General features: G+C 40.5%; 1 protein-coding gene across 23 annotated transcripts in view; it reads left to right on the forward strand.

The window, feature by feature from the left end:
- COMMD9 (COMM domain containing 9) overlaps positions 1 to 23,836 on the forward strand; it is a 1,186,740-nt gene that overhangs the window by 709,454 nt on the left and 453,450 nt on the right. The window lies entirely within an intron of this gene.

Below are 23,836 nucleotides of genomic sequence, written 5' to 3' on the forward strand. Positions count from 1 at the left end.
GTCGTTGAGAATAACTTTGGCTGCAAGTAACAGAAAATGTAGATTCAAACAGGCTTAAATAATAAAGAAATGCAGGAACACCTGTAACTGGAAGCCCAGAAAGGTAATGATGCCATAAAATCCTAGGTTGTCTCGACTACTCCCTTCTGCCCTCCTTAGTGGCAGCTCCCTCTGAGAGCTGCTTCCCTTCGTCGCAGCAAGCATGACTCCAAGTGACAACCAGAGCTGCACACTTCCCTGACTACGTTCAGTAGGAAAGAACAGAAGCCTCTCCCTCCAGTCTGATTGAGCCAGTTCAAAGCATGACTGCATCCCTGGACTAGTAACTCTCATCATGAGAATGGCATGTGCTTATCAGTTTAGAAATCAGGGTTCCTCCTGGAGCTAAGGATGGGATGGAAATCTAAACAAAAATGAGATTTAAAAGGAGTTGAGGAATTTTAGGTAGGCAACAAGACCTACTAAAATCTATTATTGGTTACTTAATTTCTTCTTCAAGTGGGCCATTAATTTGATGAGAAATCTGCCCTTAATGTGTCTAAAAGATTCTAAAACCACTGTAGTTTGTTTGCATAACCTGATAACTTACATCTCCTTTGGAAACATATACTTGGATTAGAAATATAGGTAAACATTTCAATAGTTTTATATACATGGGTTTTACTTTTTTTCTGAGACTTTGAAACATCAACACGTTTAAAGTCATTCTTGAATCTTTCTTTTATGAAAAATAATAATGATGATGACACATTACATTTGAATACAGTCTTACTTAAAACATTTTATATTAATTTCATTTGTATTTCACAATAACCTAAAGAAAGGGCAGGAATTATTAACCTCATTTTTCTGACAAGGAAACAGAGACCCACCTTGATAAGGAGACCTGTGCAAGATCATATTCAATTACAATGGAAAATAGAAAAAGAATCTATTTCCTTTTTTCACACCTTCTTGCTGCATGGAGTGGACAATTTTTATGCATATTTTTCTACCAGCACAAGGGCCTATATGTAACTTCTGGCCCATACGTAAATTCGGGCCTCAACATGGGGTTGGGCATGCTTTTTAAAACTGCAGCTACATTTGAATTAAAAATCATTGTATTACATTTTTAGCAACCTTAACATCCCCAAATAATGTGGTCAATAATTAATTTAGCTCCATTTCTCATGCAAAGGAATCCTGCACAAAGTTTTACAGCTAAGTATTTTTTCATCCACTGCCATTTACAGGTTAGAATCATTTTTATTGTAAATATAGTCATACATACACATACATAAATGACACACAAAACACAAAATAAACTCTGAACTGATTTAAACAAAAAGAAGGAAGGAAAGAAGGAAGGAAGGAAGGAAGGAAGGAAGGAAGGAAGGAAGGAAGGAAGGAAGGAAGGAAGGAAGGAAGGAAGGAGAAAGAAGGAAAGAAGGAAAGAAAAGAAAGAAAGAAAGAAAGAAAGAAAGAAAGAAAGAAAGAAAGAAAGAAAGAAAGAAAGAAAGAAAGAAAGAAAGAAAGGAAGGAAGGAAGGAAGGAAGGAAGGAAGGAAGGAAGGAAGGAAAGAAAGAAAAAAAGGAAGGAAGGAAGGAAAGAAAGAAAATGCATTTGTTCACAAAGTTTAAAAGTCTAGAGGTATCTCAACTTCAGGGGCTCAAAGAAGGACATCAGTTATTGGTATTTCTTCATCCCGCAGCTCTGCCCTCCTACACATGGGCTTCATTCTAAGGTTCTACTTTGTAACATGGCAGCTGCCTTCATTTCCAGAATAAGACCTCTGAGTCTTAAGTTTAACACAAAGGAGAGTGTGCTTCTCTACCAATACTCCCAGAAATGCCTCATTGTGTCCCATGGTCTCTGACAGGGCAACATGCCCAATACTACATTTGAATGTGCCCTCCAAAAAGTTATCTGTTGGAAACTGAATCCCTGGGGCAACAGTGTTGGGAAGTGGGATCTAGTTAGAGGTGGCTGGGCCATGAGGGCTTTGTCCTCATCAATGAATTAATGTCATTATTGCAGGAGTGAGTTTGTTATTACAGAAGTGAGATTTTTATTGAAGGAATGGGTTCCTTATGAAAGGATGAGTTCAGTCTCTCCTGCATTCTCTCACCCTCTCTCACATTCTCACCTTCCTCCATGGGGTGATACAGTAAGAAGGCCCTTGAAAGATGTCAGCACCTTGATATTGGACTTTCCAGCCTCCAGAACTATGCGCCAAATAAATTTCTGTTCACTGTAAATTACTTAGTCTCAGGTATTTTGTTATAGCAGTGAAAAATGGACTGACACCCATCCCTCAAGGAATCACTATGAAGAGAATATAGATCTCTGGTCAGACAAGCCAGTTAAATGCCTACCTATTGAGCCAGGGCTGAAGTGAACTCCGTTCAAAGGAAATAGATTAAGAGTGAGGGGCAAGTGGTTTCCTAGAAGAGAAACACAGAAGGATGTTTAAAGAAAAGGGTGATTAGATGCTGGGAGTCAAAAATTAATATATCTACCACACTCATGAGCAAAAGCAAGAACTTATTCTATATCATGAGAAACTATCTATTGTATCACCACCTAAATATTAATAGTATGTTCTTTTCTCAGGTCCTTTAGGAAACTGTATTATCCATCTTGATTATTCCCTGTTGTCCAACATTTGCACAGGGAATCTGGCCAAGGAACAATACGTTTGAGGTTACGTTTGTATTCAAAGAATCAGACTAGTATATATATTGCCATTTTTACCTGACAGATTAAGAATAATTAACTGGGTGAAGAAGGCAATGAGAAGAAAGTATGAAACCTTCCTGCTTCTTAAAGGTTTTCAGTGTGAAGGAGAGAAGGGCCCTGGCTTCTGCTGAGGGTTAAAAGCATTTGCCTCTGAAGCTGGAATGATTTTACCAACAGGGAGACAGCCTGATCATGAGTGTTTTGTGGGAAAATTCAAACAGAAAGGGAAACCAAAAGCAGTAAAACTCAAACAACAACAACCAAAAAAAAAAAAAAAAAACCATTCAAAGCTGGTTATCACTTAGAAGATTGTTCTGAGAAGTTGCTTTGTCCCTCTTAGAAGAACTAACTAGCTCCATATTAAATTATACAATGGCAATACGCAGACATCCATTGAGTGGAACTTTGCAGCCTGGTCACCATGGAGATGTTTCAAGTGCCTTCACATGAGCCTGCATTATTTCAGTCCATTTTCCAAATGACTCTAAATTTTATCCTGCTGGGTAAATTGCTTTCTGTCTCTCTTCTCTCTGTCTCTGCCTCTCTCCTTCACCTTTTCTTCCTGCCACTATCAAAAAAAAAAAAAAAAAGAATGAATAGATCCCTAGAATAGATCCCTACCTTCTGAGGTTTTAGAATCTGTACTAGAGATTAAGCCAAGGAGTTTAAAATTCTCAAATAGACACTTTATAATAGTATAAAAGGAATCAAATGCCAAAAACAGTATGTAACAAAATATATGTAAGACTTTTACAAAGAAAACTACCAAATACTGAAAAAAAATAATAAAACCTAAATAAACTTAAGAATATACTAGTCTCATGGATTGCATTACTCAAAAATGTAAATATGGCAATTTCTTCACAAATCAATTGGTAGATTCAATGCAATGTATATCAAAATCTATCCCAGAAGCTTTTTTTAAGTACCATCTAATTTTTTAAATTTACATGAAAAAGGACCAAGAATTGCCATTAGAATGATGAAAAAGAAGAACAAAACTGGAATACTTTATACTACAAGACATTAAGACATCATACCAATACATTCTAAGACTATAATCACTAACAGTGTAATACAAGTACAAGGATAGAAAAAAATAGAACAATGAAACGATATAGAAATAAATTCCATAGCTACACTCACACAATTTGTGGCAAAGATGACATCACAGTGCCATAGGGAAAGAGTAGTATTTTCAATAAATGATGCTGAGTCAATTGAGTATCCATAAAGAAAAAATCATAAAACTTGAATTATAGCTCACACCATGCACAAAAATTAATTGCAGAAAGGTTGTAGGTGATTATGTGAAAGGTAAAATTATATATTTTTCAAAATAAAACAAAGGACAATGTCTCACAAACTTGAGGTAAGAAAATGTGTCTTAAATAGAACAAAAAACACACTAAATATAAAAATAATTAATAAACTGGATGCTATTAAGAAGTTTTCTCATAAAAAGACAGAATAGGGAAAAAATTTGAGATGTATATATCTTACAAAAGACTCATATCCAGAATATATAAGGAAAGAGACAGATAGCCCAATAGAAAAATGGGCAAAATAATTGAACAGGCACTTCCCAAAAGAGGATATCAAAATGGCCAATATACGTATGAAGCAATGTTCAATTTTATAAGTCATTAAAAATGCATATCAAAACCAAAATGGAAAACACAGGAAATGCCAAGTGTTGGTGAGGTTGTTGAGTATTCACAACTCTTATATATGGCTAGTGAAAGGATACATTGATACAACCACCTTGAGAAGACTGACTTTATCTACCAAATCTGAACACATGCATATCCTCTGACGCAGAAATTCCACCCCTAGGTAGACAGCCAACAAAAATGAATATATTAATCCAAAGACATTAACAAGAATAATTATAAGAGCATTATTCATAATTGCCAAAAACTAGAAATGTCCCCAAATATCCATAAATAGCAGAATTTATACAAAGGAAAACTATTACAGTGTTAATTGTTAGGATGGAATTATGTTTGCAGGGACAGTGATGAATGAGAGGGTGCATAACAGAAGTTTTTGAAATGCTAGTGAAAAAAATGTTTTTGATATGAACGCTGTAGACACATATGTTCACTTTGGTGAAAATTCACCATAAATTCATTTATGATCTGTACACTTTTCCATGTATATGTTATACTTCATTAAAGAGGTTTTGATGCTGTAGATAAAAGAGGGAAGGAACACTGTACTAGTCCAGTGATCCCCAACCATTTTGGCACCAGGGACTGGTTTCATGGAAGACAATTTTTCCATGGATGGGTTAAGGGGGATGGTTTCAGGATGATTTAAGCTCATTACATTTATTATTCGATTTTCAAAAAAAGCATGCAACTTAGACCCCTTGCATGCACAGTTCATAAGAGCATTCAGTCTCCTATGAGAAGCTAATGCCACTGCTGATCTGATGGAGACAGAGTTCAGCTTTACTCACTAACCTGCCACTCACCTCCTGCTGTGTGACCCAGTTCCTGACAGGCCACAGGCCAGTAGCTGTCCATGGCCCTGAAATGGGGATCCCTGTATTAGTCCATACCACTGTAAAGAAATACCTGAGACTGGGCAGTTTATACGGAAAAAAGGTTTCATTGGATCATGGTTCTGCAGGCTGTACAGGAAGCATGATGCTGGCATCTGCTCAGCTTCCAGGGAGTCCTCAGGAAACTTACAATCACAGTGGAAGGTGAAGGGTAAACAGGCATGTCACGTGGCCAGAGCAGGAGCGAGAGAGAGAGAAAGACAGAGAGAGGAGGAGCTACACACTTTTAAATGACCAGATCTCATGAGAACTCACTCACTATCATGAGAACAATACCAATGAGGATGGCACTAAACCATTCATGAGGAATGTGCTCCCATGATCCAATCATCTCCCACGATGCCCCACCTCCAACACTGAGGATTACAATTGAACATGAGATTTGGGTGGGGACACAGGTCCAAACCATATCAAACAAAAAGAGAGAAATATTTGCAAATGCTCAGAAAACAAATGAATTGAAACAAATTCAATGTTGGTCACTTGTTTCTGTCAATTGAACACCACTTCATGTGACATGCTAAGCAGGGAGTAGTCCCGACCTAAGGCAATTTCACCATCAGCACCCAGTGTGATGGTGCCCACGGATACAAAATTTCATCATTCTCTCTCAGGGTTTGAGGAAATACAGGAAAATGTTTTCCCAGTCTGATAGAGTTGCCAATCCTACTAACATGCTGGCTTTGGTTTAGTAAGGCCTATCTACATGCCTGCCCTTGATGACATCATCCAGTGTCCTGGTTTCAAGGGACATCTAAATGCCAATGACTCCAAAATGTATAAACCCAGCTCAGAACTCTCTCCTACACTTCAGACTTACATAGGTTGAACTATCCAAAACTGCCATTTTCATAGGTCAAAAGTGAGTGACTTCATATAGTTCAACTCATAAGTCAATTGCCTAGTTAAGCATCTCTCACAGAACTTATCCAAAACCAAATCAGTTCTATTGTGTCTTCCCATCTCAATACCTGGCAATCCCATCCTTCTTTCACTCTAGACAAAAAACCTTGGAGTAATCATTGACTCCTTTCTCTCTTAGATTATACATCTAATCCATTAACAAATCAATCCTGTCTGGTTACCTGCTAAACAAATCCCAAATAAGACAACTTCTCACCACCTTCTTGTTATTACCTCAGTCTAAGCCACCATCATTGATTGTAAGACTTTTTGCAGTAATTCTGTCCATGTGCTTCCTCTTTCCTCAGCCCCCAGTTTAGTTCCTCCCAGAAGCCAGAGAGATCCTATAAAATGCTAAATCAGATTGTGTCTCTCTTCTGCTTAAAATTTTCCATCGGTTTGCCATCTCACAAAGAGTAAAAGCCAAAGTCCTACAATTGCCTGCAAAGGCCTATGTCATTTGTCATATGCAATAAATATTTGGTAAATTAATGAATAAAGAAAAGAAGAAAGTAATACATCAAAGACCCGGGCTCTTCTAGCTCCCTACTGCACCATGCTTCAGGTAAGACCCTTGTCCTCAGGGTCCAATACTGGGGGAACCAGTCCCCAGTATTTCAACGTAGGTTCTTTTCTATTTTCCCTAAGTGTCGGCTGGTCTGAGAAATAAAGAAAAAGAGTACAAAAAAGAGAAATTTTAGAGGTGGGTCTCCAGGGGTGACATCACATGTCGGCAGGTTCCGTGATGCCCCTTGAGCTGCAAAACCAGCAAGTTTTTATTAGAATTTTCAAAGGGAAGGGAGTGTACAAACAGGGTGTGGGTCACAGAGATCACATGCTTCAAAAGGCAATAAAACATCACAAGGCAAATGGGGGCAGAGCAAGATCACAAGGCCAGGGCAAAATTAGAATAGTTGATGAGGTTTCATGTCCCACTGTACACGCATTTTCATTGATAAACATCTTAACAGGAAACAGGGTTGGAGAGCAGACAACCGGTCTGACTACAATTCGCCAGGCTGGAATTTCCTAATCCTAGCAAGCCTGAGGGTGCTGCAGGAGACCAAGGCGTATTTTATCCCTTATCTTCAACTGCATAACACAGACACTCCCAGAGCGGCCATTTTAGAGGCCTCCCCCTGGGAATGCATTCTTTTCCCAGGGCCATTCGTTACTGAGAAAAAGAATTCAGTGCTATTTCTCCTATTTGCTTTTGCAAGAAGAGAAATATGACTCTGTTCTGCCTGGCCCTGCAGGCAGTCAGACCTTATGGTTATCTCTCTTGTTCCCTGAAAATCACTGTTATCCTGTTCTTTTAAGATGCTCAAATTTCATATTGTTCAAACACACGTGTTTTACAAACAATTTGTACAGATAATGCAATCATCACAGAGTCCTGAGGCGACATACATCCTCAGCTTATGAAGATGAAGGGATTAAGAGATTAAAGTAAAGACAGGCATAGGAAATTATAAGAGTATTGATTAAGGAAGTAATAAATGTCCATGAAATCTTCACAATTTATGTTCAGAGATTGCAGTAAAGTCAGGTGTAAGAAATTATAAAAGTATTAATGTTGGGAACTAATAAATGTCCATGAAATCTTCACAATTTATGTTCTTCTGTCGTGGCTTCAACCGGTCCCTCCATTCAGGGTCCCTGACTTCCTGCAACAGTCCAAAATGGCTGTTCAAACCTAGACATTACACCCACTTCCTAAGCAGCAGGATTGAAGAAGTAGGAAGAAGGCATGCCCTCTTTTTTCTAAAGAGATTCCCAAAAGTACCACATATTATTTATGTTTACATCCAAACATAAACCAGGGTTTCTCAACGTTAGCATTATGGACATTTTAGATTGGATAATTCTATGCTGTGATGAGCTGGCCTTTGAACCATAGGATGTTTAGCATAATCTCTGCTAGCATTCCACCCAATACCAGTAGAACAAAACACCCCACCACTAGTTGTGACACCTTAAACTATGTCCAGACATTGCCAGATGTGCCAAGGGGTAAGGGAGGGATATCTGCTAGTTGGGAACCAATAACTTAAGCTAGAAGAGACATGGTAAATATCAGGAGGGTGATATCACACAGCAAAGTGAGAATTCTGTATTTTGATATACAAGAGAATAGATATTTGGTAAGCAAGTAGCAGTCTCAATTAACAAAAAAAAAAAATACCCCTCCCTAGAGACAAGCACTGTAGCCAGTTCTTGGAGATTATTTCAGAGATATTTAATACATACAAAAATAAATATTTTGTATTTATCATGGCATATCTGTCATTCATACTAATCAATGCATTGCTTTCTTTTTACTTAACAAGGCAATTTTTCCTGGGGTATAATATGACCTTTCTATCTATAGATGCAATTTTCTTTTATTTCTGAAAAGACTTCTTAAATCATATCTTTAAATATTGATTCCGTTTTCTTATTTAGATTACCTTCGTCATTAACACCAATTATGAGTATTTTGGACTTCCTGTGTCTGTCTTTGGTATGCTATTTTTGTTCTATTCTTTTTAAAAATGCTCATGTGAATTTACATTTTGCTTGCCCTTATCTTATTTTCAACTGTGTCTATCATTTTCAGTGTTGCGTTCATTCCTTTGTTGAACTGATTTTTCTTCCCTAAGTGTGCCCTGAGCTCTGACTGTGCTGAAACTGCTCATGCAGCTTCTTCTTCTGATATTTCACCTGTTGATTCTTGTTTTCTAGTGGCAATTATTTATTATGTTATTTTTCACTACTGGTAATATGTTTAATCATAATTTTTATTTCTCTGTGGCAACATTTTTCTGATGAGTATTCTTTAGATGCCACTGGATTTTCTTTAAATTCTCTTTCTTCCTTTTTTCCTTCTACAATCTTCGTACAAATCCTGTAGTCGTTCCATTTTCATTGTTATTCTTGAGTGAGGTGAGTCTTTAGACTAAATATTTGTAGGAAATACCAAGGGTGCTCACCAAGAACCACATGTCAAACTAGAAAGAGTTCTCTCTTTTTTGTGTAAAACTGTAAGTAGAATTAATTTTTTTTTACTTTTCTTCTTGACAGTCAACAGTAACCAGTAGCCATCTGGTCTTTTCACAATATACATCCTCTCTTCCACTCTGCCTCATCCACAGTTTGCTTCCTGACAATATGTATAATTTCTCATTCAAGCCTGCCTGCCATTCTCTTTACCAGTGAGGCCTAACAAAGTTTCTGTAACTAGTCCTCACATATTCCCCCTGCTCCAAACAAGAATAAGACCAAGATCACTAATTGCCACTAATATTCATTATCTTTTCTTCTTCTATGAGAACTGCTATATTATGGGATGTAGCAATATAAATAGCTTCAAAAATTACATTTCCTGTATTATTTTGCAGCTCTATGTGACCATGTAGTCAAGTTCTTAGTGGATAACATTGTGGGGGAATTCTGGAACATCTCTATTAAAAGAGTACAGAAAGCCAGAGAAAGATCTTGTTTCCTGTACTACTGCCTAGAAAATGGATTTGATGGTTGATGCTCCAGCAAACTCTTAGATCAGGAGGTTACTCTAAAGTTGGAAGCCACACACCAGGATGGTGAGGCCAAAAAGCAGAAAATCTGATCTCTTGGTGGAGCCAAAGAGCAGAAATAATGAGGCCAACCAGCAAAAAACTTGATCTCTTGATAACAGTGGAGCCACTCACCAGCTGTGGACTACAGTCCTCTAGTCTTCTGACAAACTTCTGTTATTTTAGATGTTCTGTTAGATGCACTTGAACTTAATTCCAACTAAAACAACAAAGCTCCACCCCTAAAGGCATGTTCCGAACTTTGAAGAACTGTTCCGTAAGTCTTGTCTGAGATCAGCAGCCATTGGCACATTCACTTGAGAGCAGAACAATGATTTCACTTCTATTGTTTTTGACATCTCTTCCACAAATAGTATGGTTCCGAGTTACGTATGTCTCCCAATGTTCTTTTAAGATGGAACTTGCATTTTCTATTTTTTTCTTCTTTTTACTTAAATCTAAAAGTAAATAGTAGAAACACTTCCTTATTCTACTATTTTAAGACTGGAAGGAGGAGGGTTTGGGTTTTTTTTAAGAATAGAGAAGAAATAGTTTGGAAACTGCACATGGAAATATGACAGACACATTCTTTCTCTACTTCCAGGCTCTGATTTATGGGAGATGTAAGCATCACATAAGAAGTCTGCAGAGCAAGTGATATCATCAGGGGACAGCTTGTTTCCTTTAGAGTAAAAATACAGCACTCAAAAAATGTTGAGGATTATAGGAGCATTAGCTCCTGGTAACCTGAGAGTTTCAAAAGCATAATCGAAGGAAAGGTTTGAAAAGTCATGGAAGTATGCAGGCTAGCTCAGAATTACATAGTCATTAAGGGCCATGAAAACAATGGGTGACCTGGGAGACTGGGCTTTTGTAGTGAATGAGTAAAACAGACAGATGTCCCAATAGCCTCCAGAGGAAGGCAGGTTCATTCTTTTATACTACATTTGAGATAACAATAGATTAGACATATGATTAGATAGATAGAAGACAGACAGACTGATAGGTAGGTAGGTAGATAGATAGACAGATACATACATAGATATGTGATTTGGACAATTTCTCATGTGCACAAATACTATTGTCTTCTGAGATCCTGCCATCTCTTTAGGCTTGTGCTGTTATAACAACTTCAGTCTTTCATCCCCTAAAATTAACAAAAACCTTCCCTCTACTTCCTACCATTGAGCTCAAGGCATTTAACATAATTGCACTGATTAGATGGCACTTCCATAAGCCAGGAAGAAAAGTGTTTTGTAGGCAACCTCTGCTTTCCACCTTGACACAACCTCTGCTGAGGGAAGGAAACTTCGTGCCTGGACTCTTGCTTCAATGGGGAAATGAAAGAAGCAAATACAGGGAAAAGCACAAATTATAATATCAAATATTACTGTGCTCCCAAAACAGTCCCTTCCCTCTTAGTCTCCATACAAGGATAATCCCTCCTTTCCCTGCTGTGACAACAGCTAAACCCTGCTTTTCATGTTGGCAGAGTAGCAGGTGTCTTCTTGTTGAAAAGCGGACTTCAGGAATTCTCTATACCTGGACATCTCCCTTGCTCTGGTTCCTCATAGATTCCTTTTGACTTTCGTTCTTGGAGAGAACAGCTTTTCCAATGCTTTTCAACGAAAATCTCATCCAACTTTAAAATGTAAAATATATAAAACGTGTTGCCTCTGTGGCTGAAGTAGAGGCAGGCACTCCATTCTCAGCCACCACTGGGTACTGCCATCCTCATCTTATTCCCCCTGCCACACACACACGTGCACACACACACACACACACACACACACAGAGTCATCCCTCCTAAAATCCCTAGATTAACCACCTCATGCTGGTCTGCCCAGGACTTTCCAGGATTTAGCACCATGTGTCCTATACTCTGGAAAACCCCAGTTCCACATACACTGGGATGGTCAGTCACCCACACACAACCCTCAACAAACGTCCTTAATGGTTTGAAAATCACTTATTTAGAAACAATGCATTGCCCCATCAATACAGGGCACGTGTTAAGTTACTATTGGTTATTGCAGATTAGTATAAATTAGTTTATCAGCTAACTTTCCAAGTGGAGGCAAGTGCAAAAGGGGATTTGATGAAGAGAAAGAAAAGCTTGGCCACTTCATAGCATGCCGTGTTTGCGCTTTCATCAGAGTCGAATTCATTCACAAGGTTCTAGCCCCCAGGACCCTGGAGGGATGCACTAGCTGAACACCTCCGTAATTTAAGTGGTGCCTGGAGCCATGCCTGCCTCTACAGGAAGAAATGTGAGAAGGCTGGGACAAGATGCTCCCAGTTTCTATACCCACTCCATCCCCAAGCAGTGTGTTCTCTCCCCATATTAGGAAACACATAATCAGGACTGCAGAGCACACTGAAACTAAGGCCCATGCAGAAAGCAAACCTCAGACCTTGACTTCATTAGAATAGCGCTGTAACCGAACTAAGCAGTCTCAAAGAAGCCTGCATAATTGACTTGGAAACACTTTCGGGCACAGGAGTCTCTCACAGCAGCTGGAATCAAGGCCCAAACCAGACAAGGAGTGCCCAGATGAGAAAGGGACTGTTCAAAGATACCCAGATGGTCCTCTGTGTTGGCAAAGTTGTCCAGATGCGCATGCAGCTTTAATTAAGCCCAATTCTAATTAATCTGTGACCTTATTCAAAACCAACTGTTTCCCCGTGCCTCGAATGCCTCTCCAGATTCAGATGCCCTTTCCCTCAAGGGGAATGCAAAGGTCTGTTTTCTTATTCAGTTTAATTGAAAGGTGGCTGAACCGTGGGTCTCCCATAAGCAGGGAATTCCCCACCAATAGGATTTGCAGAACAGAGAGGTGTCAAAGATGTGGCAGAGACATAATCCAGCTTCCACAACCGACATTGATGAAAGGCTGGGTTCAGCCTGTCTGTTCCATCAACAGTCCATCAGACGCTTGGAAAATCAAAAGCACGTTGTGTTTAGAATGGACACACTCGGGGAGGCAGCAAGGAGACTGGGGAGAGATGGATTGAGACCATGAAGGCAGGTAAGAGAGGTGCAATCCAAAGAAAGGAGCAGCAGTGAAAGGGTTAAAATCTACCTGCTGCCCTCTCAACCAGAGCATCAGGGCAATTTGTGTGCTACAAAGGGCTTCCAGGTGTCCCAGATGTTGAGCCCCTCACTCAGGCTCTGAGCAATCTTCTTCATTTCCTCAATATGCTATAGGAATGTAATCATCATTATGTGTGCTATGTTAAATGATGTTAAAAGTGTTGGGAAGCACTGATATAAACCATTACTTCTCTGTCTCTGATTCCTGCCTCCTAAAAACTGCATCTGTTCTTCTTTCCTATCAGAACCAATACGCGCATCAACCAAAACTAAACAATGGGGTATAGAAAATGCGGGCAGCACTGAGGCCTCACCATACCTGTAAGATATTCTGAGTGGACTTGAATGTGTGTCACTCTGCCCAAAATCTTCTAATCCAGACACTTATATGGCTTCCTGTTTTCCTTAGGATAAAGATCAAAGTCCTTACCAGGGTTTGGAGGGCCACCCAGAGTCTGACTTCTTGCGGCAGTAAGGAGCCTTCGTTACTCACAAAGGAGCCCACTCTTACCAGGACTGAGCAACGTGTCTCATTCCTCACTTCATTTGATCCTCTCATACTCCACCAAAAAGATTATTTCCTTCCTGTTGCGCCAGGTTGCTAGTCCAGCCTGTGTGAGCACCTAGCTCCGGGATCCATCCAGCTAGAAGGAGGGGGATGTATAGGATGCCATCGTTGGCATTTTTCCAGATGCTATTCTGACAGGGATGGAACTGTGCAACCTCTTTGTGAAGAAGCATTGCCCTCGCCTGTCAAAAGGAGTATTTGCCGTATAGTCCCTCAGGATCTGTGTCACAGGGTCCTTAGCCCTTTCGGGAACTTTCCTCTAACTGTTGGCAGGGGAAAGGGTTACCTCACTGCAAAATTGAGAAATGTATATTTGTCTCTTTTGTTGTCTTTTTCCTCTACTTCCTCTCCTGATGCCTGTTTGTGCCTTTTCCCAGTCCCAGACACCTGATCTACATCCAATTCCCAAGAACCTGTGTGCTTAGGGAGTTCTCAAAAGCATTGTGGCTGAATCTCTTACGTGTCAGCCCTCTCAGGATTATATAAATATTGTAAGCTTCTCCAAATATTAAAGCTGTTCAAAGTTAAAATAAATAAATGGCTAAGAATAAAAATTTGGGCATGACGCCTGACGAAAAGAAAAACAAATGTTGGCCGGGCGCGGTGGCTCACGCCTGTAATCCCAGCACTTTGGGAGGCCGAGGCGGGCGGATCACAAGGTCAGGAGATCGAGACCACGGTGAAACCCCGTCTCTACTAAAAATACAAAAAATTAGCCGGGCGCGGTTGTGGGCGCCTGTAGTCCCAGCTACTCGGGAGGCTGAGGCAGGAGAATGGCGTGAACCCGGGAGGCGGAGCTTGCAGTGAGCCGAGAGCGCGCCACTGCACTCCAGCCTGGGCGACAGAGCGAGACTCCGTCTCAAAAAAAAAAAAAAAAAAAAAAAAAAAAAAAAAAAAAAAGAAAAACAAATGTTAAGGCATAAAATCTTGATCAGTGCCTCAAATTAATTTCAAAGTTGGGTCCTCACTTCCACACGCATTGCTACACTGTCCACTTCCCTAGAGGGCCCAACACTGAGTGTAGCTATTAGCAAAGAGGAGAGAGAGACAATGCTAGGTACATGCCAGGAGTTTAATTACTAAATGGTTATTTAGCAGAGATGGAGACATTTGCAAGCAATGCATGACAGCAAAAGGAAAGGGCTAGGAAAGGTGAGGCATTTCAGAACAACTGCCCAGAACTACATCGGGCACTAGTGGATTTTGTGAGCTGCTGAGGATTGGAGCTTTGCTGGCTCAGCCTGGCTTAGAGTGCTGGGGCAGAAAAGAAACGGACTCTAGAGGCCATCCTCCAAGGATCTTGAACGTTTCATTTTTTTTAGGGTTTTTATGTCTAGACGTTGAAGATACAGTGTGAAAATGAGACTCTGTCATTTTAACAAGGTCCTTTTAAATCCAGAAAGAACAGCCCCATCAATCAAGAAATTATTCTCATTAGTCACTTTCTAGCCTGTTGCCTCGGGATTACAGTGGGCTGCCAGCAGAGACATAGGACCACAGTTAATAAAACATTATTACAGATATAGGCCGCAACTACAAAAGACACAATTAATATTCACACACAAGCATGCATGCGTGCCCTTCCCCTCAGCATCTCCAGACTCCCATTACAGGAACCCTCCATTACTCAAAACTAATCCAAATGAGAAGCAAGGCCTACGACTGGTTAGTTTGTGTGTGAAATCATTTTAGTAGCACTTTCATGGGAAAGTGACCCAGAAGACAGCAGCTGAATATGATAAACAAGAAGTAGCATAATGTATAAAGAGCTCTAGAGTCAGACAGAATTGGGTCTGAATTGGGCTTCTTCATTTAGTAGCTGTGTGACCTTGGGTGAGTTGCTTAGCCTCTCTGGGCCCTAGTTTTCTAATCACTGGAACAGGGATAAAGATATTTATTTTGTATGGTTGTTGTCAAATTCGAGAAAATGTGTTTAAAACACCTATCCCAGTGTCTGACACTTAATGAATGGTAGCAATTGTTACTGGCAATAAATCAGCGTATCTGTGGTCTCTCCCGTCACCTTCTCCCTCTCTCTCTCTCTCTCTCTTACTTCCTCTCTCTCTCTCTCTCTCCCCCCTCCCCTCTCTTTCTCTTTCTCTCTCTCTCTCAGCTTGTTCCTACCATAATCACACTGCTATTTTTTGCTTTGGATGCCTACATGACCAGTCAGTCTCCCCCAAAAAATTTATCACCTAAGGCCAGGTACTGAGCAATAAACTAGGTCATGTTCCAGACACCATTATTACTGTTGTCAGCAATAACTGATTTCAGCTTTCTGACATACATTTGGCTATTTTGTGTCCTGCTAACATCAGGGAGCAATCTTATATTGGGGACCCTTCCCTCCCTATTGGAAACATTTGGAGGAAGTGGGAGGAAATTGCTATCCAGTGAGCATAGAACAGAACAGCTGGAAGTGGCCTCCCTAATTGACAGTTTCTCGTGTTATGACAGGTTTGAAGCAGACTATGACAGCAAAAGGGGTACACACAGGGACAATGTAGCGGACAGCGCTTCCTGGAATGGAAGCTTCTGCAGGCTTCCAGATGTAGCTGCTGTCCTTAACCCGCATGTTTATAGTGGCTCCAAAATCCCCTTCCTGGGGACTCCTAGGGACATATATCATTGTCAGTTTAGCTGCCAAGTACGGCTCCAGAGAGGCACCTGGAAAAGGCAGGACAGCTAATGAAAGCGAGGCAATCGAGAGAAAAAGACAGCTGGGCTGGGGGCCCAGGGGCCTAGGGTCTGGCTCCCATCCTGCCACCACATGAACTTTGGCAAGTCGTCCTTCCACCAAGGATCTCAGTTTCCTATCAGCAAAAAGGCTGTCCTGAGCCCTTCTTCCCACATGAGGAATGCTGTCAATAAAAGCAATAAAAGGTGCTTGCTCTATTTATCTGTGGTTTCTACTATTTCTATATATACACATATCATTTGTGGGAATGTATATTTTCTATCTCTTAAGTGTGTGTGTATGTATATACACACTTAAGAGGTAAAACACTAATATTAGCTTATTTACTTATTTTATAATTTATAATTTATTTATTTCTACATACACTTCAGAGGTAGAAAAAGTAGCTTATTTATTATTTTTCTACTTTTTAAGTGTATGTGTACACACACACACACACATATATATAGTGTGTGTGTTTGTAGTCATTTGCTATGGCAGTCATGGAAAACCAAAACACAACTCTTAGAGTACACACACACTTAAGAGGTAGAAAAATAATAAGTAAATAAGCTAATATTTACTGGACATTTCTTACATGCCAAGGACTGTGATAAATACTTTATTTTCATTATCTCACAAGAAGGAGCCAACTGGACACAGCTGCTGTTTACTACCCAGCATCCATTCCCTCTCTCTCCTGATAATGCTCTACATTTCCCCATGAAAAGCAACCCCCCATTGCCATTTGCCCTTATGTGTTTTTGTGGCATTGACCTCAACCCCAGCTCCAGGGTGGATCTTGATTGGCTTAATCAATTAGTACACGCCCTCTGTTCATCACCAGTGATTGGTTGGTTCTCTGATTGGGCCGACAGGACCTCAGCAGTAAGTCAGAAGAAACCTCAGTAATTCACCACGAATGTGGGGATCATCTCCTTCATTCCTGCAGAGCTTGAACATGGAGCACATGGCCCCATTATGTGCCAGCAGATGCTTTGGGCACATCAGAGGATAACCTTCCAAGTTGAGAGCCATTAATAAGGACATAGAGCACAGAAGAATGAGAAAACGAGCTGAAGATCCTAGACCGAGCACTGCCTTAAGCCATCTAATTTAGGTTACTCTGGACTTTTAGGCCCAGTTTTTCCTCATGTTACTTTGCTACAAAAAGGATGGAGATAAAGATCTCAGCTTGCTTTCCTTTACCAAATTTGTAAAATAAGAAATCTTTTTTTTCTTTCTTTTTGCTTAATCTTTTCTTTTAGAGTTGTGTATTGATTTTCTGTGACTGCCATAACAAATTACTACAAACTTGGTGGCTCAAAATTTAGGCCAGGCATGGTGGCTCATGCCTGTAATACTAGTACTTTGGGAGGCTAAGGTGGGAGGATGGCTTGAGCCCAGGAGCTTGGGTATCAAAGTGAGACCCTATCTCTCCAAAAAAAAAAAAAAAAAGGCCAGGCACAGGGGTGTAGTTTCAGCTGCTTGGGAGGCTGAGGTGGGAGGATCGCTTGAGCCCAAGAGTTTGAGGCTGCAGTGAGTGATGATTGCACCACTGTACTCCAGCCTAGGTGACAAAGTGAGACCATTTCAATTGGGGTTTGAGATGATGATTCTAAATCTACTCCTGAAATAATAAAAGGTTGCATTTTATGAAATGTTCTCATTTTCAAGGTATTTCCAGTTTTCACTACCTATAGTAGCAAAATATAGTGCTTAAGAAGCTTGGGTTTTTAACCCAGTTGGACCTCGTTTCAAATGATGTTTCCACTACAAACTTACTGTGTAACTTAGGGCTAGTGGATTAGCTCCACTGAGTCTCAGTTTCGTAATCTATAAAATGGTATTGATAATAACACTTGCCTACCTTGATAAGGCATGTTTTGGTTTTGCACAAAACCAAAAAATCCAAATCAAATTATTTGAGCAATAAAGTCCAGGAGCCATGGAATTTGCTACCAAAGTTGGTAAGAACTGAAATTCACTTCCAAAAGTGACTGTACAGAAATCCCTTGATGGGCTTCCTGAAGGAGAACACTGGCAGGCAACAATTAGACAAGAATTTAATTAGATTTGCTGGAAAGCACAATAATAATGACTTAGGATGTCCTTAGACACACTGTATGATTAGAAGAGGCTATAAGTACTGAATTTCTGTTTAGGAGGGCTGGGGAGCCAGGGATGCCTGTTGTTTGAGCAGATGTGTTTCTAGCACAGGCACAGTCTAAGGGCTTAGAGTTGTGAGCTGTCTAGAGTGGCTTCTGCATGCAGACAAAAGGAGATGTGTCAGCTCTGAGTAGATGTATTACTTACCAGGACAAGGGGGACTGTAGCATCGCTTGGAGGGTCATTCATAACTTTCTCAGAGATCAGAGTCTAGCCATGGATCAAGACCAAGCAGTTCAGTGTGAGCTCATAAATGGTATCATATAATGGTCAAGCATATGGGCTCTGAAGTCAGAAAGTCCTGAATTCTGCCATTTACTCACTGTGTGGCCTTAAGCAAGTTAGCATCTAAGTGCTTCAGCTTCTTCATCCGCAAATAATAAGTCATTATCCGATTAGGCACTTGTGAGGATTAAATGACATATTATATATAGAGTATAACGCCTGGATCACAGTAAACATTTGTTGAATAAATGGCTATTATTATTTCTAGTAGTGTGGTCAGACCTCACTGTGGGCTGGAACAGAGTAATCAGGTAAGAGTAAAGGGAGCATCATATTAAGGAGCCAGAGAGATTGGAGGAATCCAAAATGCAAAGAGAACAAGCAACCAGGAAGCTTGCAAGCAAGGAGTAGCAAAACAATTGCAGCATCAATATTCAAAGCACCAGATTTATGTGAGGAGTACATTAAAGTACTTTGCAGTATCACCTCCAGCTGCTGCTCCTCCCTTGGCTTGGAAGGACAAGGTGGGGATCTAGGAGCAACTTGCTAGAGATAAGAAGTAGACGCAACACCTAAAAAGACTATTCTACAGGGCTTCCTAGGATTTCTCATTCTTCCCTGATCTCTACCAGGGATGGCAAACGCTTAGCTTTCATGACATCATTTCCTCTCCTCAAATGCTCATTCCTTTCACAAATATTTATGTGCCATGTGCAGGGCACCATTCTAGGTACTGAAACAGACCAGGAAATACAACAGGTATAAGCCAGTCCCTGCCCTAATAAACTCCATAATCTAGTCCTTCTGGCAAACATCACTAACCAGTTAACGGCATATTTCCCTACTAAGCCTCCAAACCCCTTCAAGTCCTTCTCAGTGCAGTCCAGTTCTCCACAAAGCCACTGCCAATCAATTAGAGTTGACACTTGGGAAGAAAGATCACTTTTTATTCCTGCGTTGAGCTCCTGTGATGTCTGAATAGACGCATTGATCCCTTCACAGATGTAAGCCATTGTTTGTTTCACAGTCCAGTGCTAACGGGGAAATGAGACCCAAAGCAGCAACTACCACTGTAGACGTTTGGAAGCCACTGGCATTATTGTTTAGACTATTCGCACTGACGTGGTCTTGAATACCTATCTCACTGAAGCATCCAGGAATTCTACTGATCTAGGCTGATTGATTGATGAGATGTTTATATACTACAATCCCAATTTCGTTTATTATATTCATTATTTTCTTTCATTTTATAACTGCAGATTCAGCCTTCAGTCATCCACTGTTTCCCATTATTCCCCTCCTCCACACACACACACACACAACTTGAGGCACCTCAACAATGAGATAGGTAGCTGGGTATGCATTTGATGCATCTGCACAGCAGGCAGCCACAACCTAAACCATGATATGATGAAGTCAGTGGGGCCAGGTTCCAGGCTCAGCTCCTCCACTGACTATGTGGCTTTTAGGACACATTCACTCATCTGTAAAGTAAGAGTCACGAAATTCATATCACTGTCTAGCTCACATAGTTATTCTGAGACTACAGGATAGTATGTTACCAATCAAGACTTGTAATGTCCCTAAGCATTATGGACACTCGGACACTAGGTGGCAGTATGTCACCTTCCACCCCCTCACCCAAGTCAGAGGGACCAGGTGCATCTCAACGGTTGCCCTCCAGATGGCAGCCCAGAGCATTCCCCAGCACCCAGCAGAGAGCCCATAAAGTTGTTTGCATTACAGCATCAAAGGGAAAGGACCAGACCAAGCAAAAGCCATTTAACACTCTCTCTCAATATCTGAACTGGGAAGTAGAATATTAAACCATAGAAAAGTAAAAGAGCAACAAGTAAAAGTCACTGGACAGTGGAGCCATGGAAGGGAAATTTGTGACCTCATGCTGTCACTTGGCAGTGAAACCCTATCTCAAGCTCCGCTCTTCTAACACCAAATGCATACCCCAGACTCTGCATTAGGATGTCAGTTCTGTTTCCAAGATGAAGGGTATGATGATTTACTAAATCCCATAGTCAGTAAGGAGTCTGGTCCTGAGATCCAGAGTTTCCTGACTCTCATTCCAGGTCCAGACAAGCAGACCAGCCATTCGACCTTTTTCCTCTGTCTTATCTCCTCTCTCTCAAGCTTAATATGAAACTGGTTTCCAGTGGTAAGCTGAGGGCAAAATAGAGTAACATAAAAATGCTGTGGCCACTAACCCCAAGAAGCTACTCAAATCTAATTTAAATCAAATAAAATTAAACATTTACTTTCTCAGTTGCACTAGCTCAATAGTGACCTGTGGTTAATTATTGAACAGAACAGAGGCCAGGCATGGTGTCTCACACCTGTAATCCCAGCACTTTGGGAGGCCAAGGCGGGCAGATCACGAGGTCAGGAGTTCAAGAGCAGCCTGACCACAATGGTGAAACCCCGTCTCTACTAAAAATACAAAAAATTAGCCGGGTGTGGTTCCATGTGCCTGTAATCCCAGCTACTCAGGAGACTGAGGCAGGAGAATCATTTGAACCCAGGAGGCGGAGGTAGCGGTGAGCCAAGATCAAGCCACTGCACTCCAGCCTGGGTGACAGAGTGGGACTCCATCTCAAAAGAAAAAAAAAAGAACAGCACAGATATAGGACACTTACATGTTCTATTGTAACACTGGTCTAGACCATCAGAACTGGAGAACGTGCCACTACATCATTCAATTGCTTTATAATGAGCTATACCATGTTGCAATTAGAAAAATCAGTGGAAAATAAGAATGGCATTCTTGATGGCAAAACGAAGTTTATATAAAGGTAAGTGAAATTTTAGAAGAAAATATTTATGAAATAGATTAAGGGAAGATTGTTAACATGCTTTATAAGTTAATCTAAAAGTGGTGGACAAAGCATGACAGATAATTCAAGGAAAAGAAATTAAAATGACAACAAAATGCATGAACTGATTCTCAACACATCAATCATTTATAAAAAGAAAATAAAAGCCATGAGATAAATTAAATGGGGCCAGAAAGTTACAGACCCTGTTTATACATGATCATGCATGTAAAATGTGAGATAAATTTAGAAACGGAAATCTTTTTCTGAAAACAAAGACTTAAAATATTATACAGATTTTCTTATATTGTTATTATTAATTGACATCATACTTTCAAATAGTGGTAACATTTCACTTTATTTATGATGAGTATCATGCTTATATTAAATCTCTTCTCTGCATCCAACAAAATCTAAATGAACAGTCTGCTCAAAATGATAAAATGAGAAGTGTCTTATCTGTGGGATAGTTGGCATGTATGAATGTGCTGTTGAGTTGTTGAGGTTTTTTTATTCCCTGAATGTCCGCATCCCACCAAGTTACATACAAATACCCACTTGTCTATTAGGCCGGGCGTGGTGGCTCATGCCTGTAATCCCAGCATTTTGGGAGGCTGAGGCAGGTGGATCACCTGAGGTCAGGAGTTTGAGACCAGCCTGGCCAACACGGTGAAACCGTGTCTCTACTAAAAATACAAAAAGTTAGCCAGGCGTGGTGGCGCATGCCTGTAATCCCTGCATCCCTGTTTAGCAACCCTAGTGGAAAGAGATTTTTGTCTCCCAACCTTCCTAAGTTAATTCTAGAAATAGAGTCTGGTTGTTCTGCTCCATTTCCTGTGAGGTACTCCCACCACTTCATTTCCAAGGCAAGGCTGTCCTGTCATGCCACAACAGGGGGCGCCATTCACATTGACGTGCGTTTCAGTGAAAGCATTTGGAGTTACTAGAGTTGTGCCAAGTGGTGCCCCTGTTCCCAAGGATAGGATATTATGAATGGACAGTCCTGAATCACATAGTACCCCTGTGCCCAGGAAAGCAGGATTTGCTTGCAGAAGAAACAAAATGAAAGGAAAACATTCTAGGGAGCCAAAATAAGCCCATAATCCATCTCAATGTATCACTGCACAGTGAGAAGAAAATTCCACACCAACCCTCCCTGTGACTTCCTGTGAATGGAGGTGAGAGCAGAGGGGAGGTCAACACTGCATCTTTTAAGCCCTCAGAAGAAATCAATACGTATCTGCAAGATATTGAGGTAGGGAAGGGGTGGGAGACCTCCTTTCTTTTAAGGAAAAAAGAACCTCTCTCTCTCTCTCAATCTCTCGCAAGAAAACTTTCTGCTACGTTACTGTACAAATGACAAATTCCAGCCTACCTCCTGAACTATAGCAAGCCTCTGCTTCAGAATCCACTTCCAGTCCCGAGAACATTTTTTAAAAAGCTAAAGCTTAGAAACAAGGCACAGGGACTAACTTGTGTTTGCAGTATCTCATCTTTTCCCATTCTCAACTCTGGTGGGTTCATGGGTTTCAGGGTGTGCCCTTGAGCACCTGCAAATGAATCCACAGCATCAGCTCAGGGAGGCCACCAGAGAGGCAGCCAGGTGAGTCCAGGCCACCTGGTACATACAGTTCCCTCTGACCTCAACAGCCAGTCTCATGCCTCCCACTTCACCCACAGAGCTGCCAGAAAAAGGCCAGCAGCCAGGTGGGAGCAAGCACCCTCATTTGCTTTTCATCATACATAGCCCATCTCTCTGAAATTAAATGATGTCTTTTTTTTGTTCCTCTTTGCATGTTGTGCAAAGAAACCGCTGAGGCACTTTTTAAGAATACCGATTCCTAGATCTCCTCCCAGACCTTAAGTTATGAATATCTGGAGACAGAAGCCCGAAGATCTGTATTTTTCTAGTCCCCCATGGTGATTTTGATGTCAGGGTTGAGAACTACTGTAATCACACTCTTGCTTGGCCCCTATTTAGACACAGGTATTATAAACAGAAAAGAAGACCTCAGGGCAACTCTAAACCAGTTCTCCCTCCATAAACTCTTCACTGATTTGTCTTGCTATTTTCTACTCAGGACCATTTACACTCTTAAAAATTATAGAGAACCCAAAGAGCTGTTGTTTTTGTGGGTTCTATCCATCAATGTTTACCACGTTAGTGATTAAAATGGAGAAACTTTAACATATTTAATAAATCCTTTACATGTTAACATAGTTTTATGAAAATTAACTATATTTTCAAGAATCAAAAAAAATAGTGAGAAGAATGGCATTGTATTTGATTTTTATAAATCTCTTTAATGTATGGTTTAATAGAGGACAGCTGGGTTCTCGTAGCTACTTTTGCATCTAAGCTTTTGCTATATCACTCATCATGTTGTTTCTGGAGAATTCCCCTATTCACTCATGACAGAATGAGAGTAAGAAATGCAAATAAAGGCTTGGTATAATTAGAAAACAATTTTGACTTTATGGAGATCCCACTGAAAGGGTCTCAGTGTCCCCCAGACCACACTTCAAGGACC

The sequence above is a fragment of the Macaca thibetana genome, chromosome 14 (genome assembly GCF_024542745.1).
Source record: "Macaca thibetana thibetana isolate TM-01 chromosome 14, ASM2454274v1, whole genome shotgun sequence".
In the NCBI taxonomy this organism is placed as follows: Eukaryota; Metazoa; Chordata; class Mammalia; order Primates; family Cercopithecidae; genus Macaca; species Macaca thibetana.